The sequence below is a fragment of the Labeo rohita genome, unplaced genomic scaffold (assembly GCF_022985175.1).
Source record: "Labeo rohita strain BAU-BD-2019 unplaced genomic scaffold, IGBB_LRoh.1.0 scaffold_165, whole genome shotgun sequence".
In the NCBI taxonomy this organism is placed as follows: domain Eukaryota; kingdom Metazoa; phylum Chordata; class Actinopteri; order Cypriniformes; family Cyprinidae; genus Labeo; species Labeo rohita.
The window spans coordinates 46,010-51,522 of NW_026127835.1; the positions used below are offsets into that span (position 1 = coordinate 46,010).

Here is a 5,513-nt window from a genome sequence, read left to right on the forward strand (position 1 = left end):
AAATAAAGATGCAGATTAGAGTTTCACTTATCCAAAGATGTTCTGAGGGCAGAAAGGAAAATGATTGGTTTACAGATTCAACCAATGAAATTGAAGCAGAGGCGGGGTCAGGAAATTTGGACGTGTGGAGGGAATACTTCAGACAGAAACGTTATTAATGCTTCGTGGGAGGCATTTGCTGCAAGGTAAGTGAATTTGCCATGTATTTTATTTAAAAAATAATAATAAATCAACATAACTCTAACGTTTACTGAGATAATTAGCCGGCAAAGACGCACAGAACAAATAATCATCGACTACATATCATATCATATGCATTTTCATTCAACTACTTTATCAGTCGATTGCACAAAAGCTGCTTATGGGGTAGATTGAGTAAAACATGCTTTTCCAATGCTACCGCGCTGTCTGTGATACCGATATGAGCGACAACAGAACTCGTTCAAATCTCCGTGACATTTCATTAGTCAGTTAGCGCTAGCATTAACATTAGCGCTGCTCTCAGGCCAGGAGTAAAAATAACAGTACTAAACTGAATTAAGCACTGCTCTCAGGGCAGGAGTACTCAACAGGTTAGTATTACTGTTATTTTTACTAAACTATGCGCTGCTCTCGGGCCAGGAGTAAAATAACAGTACTAAAGTGAATAATGCGCTGCTCTCAGGGCAGGAGTACTCAATAGGTTCGCATTACTATTATTTTTACTAAACTATGCGCTGCTCTCAGGGCAGGAGTAAAAATAACAGTACTAAACTGAATTTTGCACTGCTCTCGGGGCAGGAGTACTCAATAGGTTTGTATTACTGTTATTTTTGCTAAACTATGCGCTGCTCTCAGGGCAGGGGTACTCAATAGGTTTGTATTATTGTTATTTTTTACTAAACTATGTGCTGCTCTCAGGGCAGGAGTACTGGATAGGTTCACATTACTGTTATTTGTCATGTACTGTGTGCTACGCACGTCAAAGTATTTCTGTATGACTACAGGCCTGTCATTGACTCTTTCATGTAGTTTTTCTTCTCTTTGCAGAAAAACTTCTTGGACAAAGCAGAGGTCGTCACTGGTCCATACTTGGAGAAAGGGAATCTCTGGACTTTCTTTGTAAATTCATCTAGTTTTAGTTGAGAATCTTGTTGTTGTTTTTTTTTTTTTTTTTTTTTTTTTTTTTTTTAAGCGCCCATATTAAGTTATCTGAAACTCCGGTCTCACTTCCTGTTACCAATTACCTATTAGGTTTGTTTGCATAATTCCAGCCTATGGACTTCATTAGCTCCCCCTCAAACGTCTACTCTGATCTGCCCTCAGTCATTGTGGTTGTAGCTGAGGCCAGAGTATAGTAGGCTCTAGGAGTGGCAGGGTTTAAAGATATATTACATGTCTTTAAGAAATTGTCAATTTTGAGGGAGTTGTGATTTTTATCTTTAATCTTATGATTTTGCTAGTAATTCTGTTTGTTTACATTGCTATATTTCAGATGCTGTGCAGTGAGATGGTCAGTGATGTAGTGTTCCTGGCATGGAAGTTTCCTGCACAAAAGAAAGTGGTCCAGAAAATATATGAAAATGAGGATGTTCATGATTCAATATCCCAAACTAAAGCCTTTAAGTAAAATTCTTTTTTTTTTTTCTTCCCCTTCTTTCTTTTATCATGACTGTCAGTGTAAATTGAAACAAAATTTTCAATTTTTCAAAATTTCAATTGCAGGAAGACCTTACAAACATTTCTGGAGACTTTGAGAGACCGGTTTTGAGAAGATATTTGGCAAAGCAACCTATGACCTTGGGCTTGGTTTAAAGGGAGCCTGTTCAAATTTGTTGACTCATGTCTAAAATAAAAATAAAAAATATAAAAATAAAAAACTTAAAAACCTCTAGGAATGACGATATCCAGTAGTTAAGACTACAGCAGTTTAATGATACATCTTGCTGGACTTTTTGTTGTGAAACGTTCCTGTGTTTTATACATGCATTTAATTCACTGGATTTGTTTGTAATTTGTAATTGTATAAAAACAAAGAAGTCATAATTAAACTTATTTTATTGTAATATTGGACCCGTAAACTGATTATTTTCAATCAACATTTCTTTTATTTTGTTCTTAAACAATCTGTACAACAGATATTGAATGATACAACATTAACAACACGATTATTAAAATAATAATAATAAATAAATAACTCACAAGTTATAATTAAAATTACAAGTCTTAATTTCTCTGCAATAGTCCATGGGAGGAACATTAAGTGGTTGCACAAAAATTGACTGGTACCTTTTGTAATCACATTTATGTATCACCAAGTGAACTGTGAGAGAAGCCCTATTTGGACAGTAGGAACCTATGTAAAAATTTATGTACATGGCACCTCAGTGATAAAACTCATGGATTTGATTTATTCACAGTGTGATCATATGAACCCAGGAATGCACTGCTCATATGGCCTGTTGCATAGTTGTCTGCTATAAATTAAATGTCACATGCTTGGATTAAGAATAAATTTCAATGTAATAATATGTTGTTTATTTAAATCTCAAGTTCAAAAATAGACCCACTATAGCTGAAATGGTTTTCTTAAATTTTATCTCTCCAAATGATAGGTGTCATGAGAAATGTGAAGATTAGCAGAAATAAGTTGCATGCAACCTCTTATTAACATGAGGTAAATCAATCAATCATGTTTATTTATACAGCGCTTTTTAACAAAACAGGTTGTGTCAAAGCAACTTTACAGTTTTTAAATAGGACAATAGTGTGTCAATAATGCGAAAGTTCCATGTTGCAGCAAAGTCAGATTGCAGAGGACTCATTTAGGACATTTAGGGATGTAGAGGTCGTCTCTAGGTGCTGATCCATCATCTGGTGACCTTGGAATAAGAAAGAAACAGACTAATATTAGTGTAGATGCCATTCTTCTTACGATGCAATGAGTACATCAGGTGTTATGGAAATTATTCCCGGTTCCAGTTGACCTAATTAATGCAGCCTAACCATCCTTTAATGGACTTGAATTATAGAAATGTGTTAATGTGTTGTGTTGGCCGGGTTAAAGAGATGGGTCTTTAATCTAGATTTATACTGACAGAGTGTGTCTGCCTCCTGAACAGTGTTGGGTAGATTGTTCCAGAGTGTGGGCGCTAAATAAGAAAATTATCTGCCGCCACAGTTGATTTTGATATTTTGGGTATTTTCAAAGTTTTGAGAACGCAGTGGACATGAGGGACTATAATGACAAGGCTGCTTGGTTTATATTTTTATGTATGTAACTGTAGGCCTATATTTTAAAATTTTATTACATACGTATTACTGCCATTATAATGACTAATTTAAAATGTTTAAGTACTTTTCTTGTCTTTTTGTTCTTAACAGCTTCTATCCGCTGTGCTGGAGAAGTTATGAAATATTTTTGTTGTTCATTTTGAATCGATTTCTTCGACCACACAACTTTGGTGCCTAAAAAACAGCATGTAATTTCACTGGGAATTTCGAGGGTGGTGGGAGAAAAACACCAACATTCTGGATTCGGATGGCCCTGTAAATGTTGAAAATCGCTTGCGTCCCCATGATTAACAGTTAACGACTGAATCTGGCTATTATGTGCTTTTATCAGGTGGATCCAAACTTACACCATTTTTCATACATCTCCATTTTTGCACCATTTTGGATATCAGATCTTCAGTGTTAGCTCCTTTGATTTGTCCAGATTTTGCAACTCCTCCAGGTAACTGAAGAATAAAAGATCAATCAATCATACAGAAATTGTCTACTGTTTTATAAATATAATGGTAATGTAATACAGACCAACTGAGTACTACTGCACCGAGAGCAGCGCGTAGTTCACTAAAATAACAATGAAATGAATTACGTTGAGTACTCCTGTCCTGAGAGTGGCGCGTAGTTTACTAAAAGTAACAATGAAATTACGTTGAGTACTCCTGTCCTGAGAGTGGCGCGTAGTTTACTAAAAGTAACAATGAAATTACGTTGAGTACTCCTGCCCTGAGAACAGCGTGTAGTTCACTAAAATAACAACGAAATTAATTACATTGAGTACTCCTGCCCTGGGAGCAGCGTGTAGTTCACTAAAATAACAATGAAATGAATTACGTTGAGTACTCCTGCCCTGAGAGCAGAGTAGTTTACTAAAAATAACAATGAAATTACATTGAGTACTCCTGCCCTGGGAGCAGAGTACTTTACTAAAAATAACAATGAAATTAGGATAAGTACTCCTGCGCTGTGAACAGCGTGTTGTTCACTAAAAAAACAGTTAACTAAATTAAGTTGAGCACTCCTGGCCTGAAAGCACATGTAGTTTACTAAAAACAACACAGCGATATGAACCTGAGCACTCCAGCAGTGAAAGTAGCGTGTAAAGCACTAAAATTAAAACAGCCATTAGAGTATATACAGTGATCCTGCTCTGAGATCAGCTCAAGGGCGGGAGATGTACAGTTTTTATCCATTAAATGTTGTGACGATTTCGACGAGCTCTGTTGACGTATACATCAACTCCACAGACAGCGGGACAGCATTGGAAAATCTTAGTAAATGTTTTTAGTGGAGTTTATCTCTGAACAGTAACAGAATATACCCTAAATTCACCTACCTTACAACAGCAATCAATCCCACGAAGTCTCCGAAGTATCTGTGCTAAGTCTGCAAACTTTTTCCTCCACATTTCAAAAAGCCTAGGCCCCGCCTCTGCCGTAATTTCATTGGGTCAATCTGTGAACCAATCATTTTCCTTTCTGCCCTCAGAACATCTTTGGATAAGTGAAACTCTAATCTGCTGTGTGGTGCTGCTGATGCAGAAGCCGGCATTCTGATGTAAAACGTCCATCTCTCTTAGTTCATCATCTGTATATTCTGGTTCAAATAAGTAAAGCAAAAAAAAAAAAAAAAAAAAAAAAATGCAAACCATGCTTTCTTTCTATCTTAATTTGTGTTCTGAAGATAAACAAGAGTCTTACAAGTTTGGAACGACATCAGGGTGAGTAATTATTAATGACAGAATTAAAGAAGTCCACTGCCAGAACAACAATTTACAGATAATGTGCTCACCCCCTTGTTATCCAAGATGTTCATGTCTTTCTTTCTTCAGTCGTAAAAAAAAAAAAAAAATGTTTTTTTGAGGAAAACATGGACTGATATGGTGCCCCGAGTTTGAACTTCTTAAATGTAGTTTAAATGCGTTTATAGTTTAAAAGGGTTCAAATGTTCCCAAATGCGGTTGTAAACAATCCCAGCTGAGAAAGAAGGGTCTTATCTAGCCAAAAGATTGGTTATTTTCATAAAAATAATACAATTTATATACTTTATAATGTTGAACGTTCATCTTGTCTTACTCTGCCTGAACTCTGTTTTTTTCTAGTTCATGACAGTTAGGGTATGTCGAAAAACTCCCATCTCATGTTCTCCCTCAACTTCAAAATTGTCCTGTATTGTTGTTTAAGGGTGTTTGATCTTCTCTGCATGTTCACTTTGCAAAGACTGAGTCAGTACTTCTGTAGTGATGT

The 5,513-nt window shown here is 36.1% G+C and overlaps 2 long non-coding RNA genes across 2 annotated transcripts; one reads left to right on the forward strand and one right to left on the reverse strand.

Moving 5' to 3' along the window:
* Window positions 1-1,034: 1,034 nt before the first annotated feature.
* On the forward strand, window positions 1,035-1,846 carry LOC127158699 (uncharacterized). Its single transcript, XR_007826246.1, has 3 exons — window positions 1,035-1,101; window positions 1,475-1,605; window positions 1,705-1,846. It is a non-coding gene; the product is annotated as an uncharacterized LOC127158699 (long non-coding RNA).
* An 820-nt stretch (window positions 1,847-2,666) lies between these two features.
* LOC127158695 (uncharacterized) lies at window positions 2,667-4,756 on the reverse strand. Its single transcript, XR_007826245.1, has 3 exons — window positions 4,604-4,756; window positions 3,621-3,719; window positions 2,667-2,861 (listed from the first exon to the last, which is right to left on the reverse strand). It is a non-coding gene; the product is annotated as an uncharacterized LOC127158695 (long non-coding RNA).
* Between the last annotated feature and the right edge of the window lie 757 nt (window positions 4,757-5,513).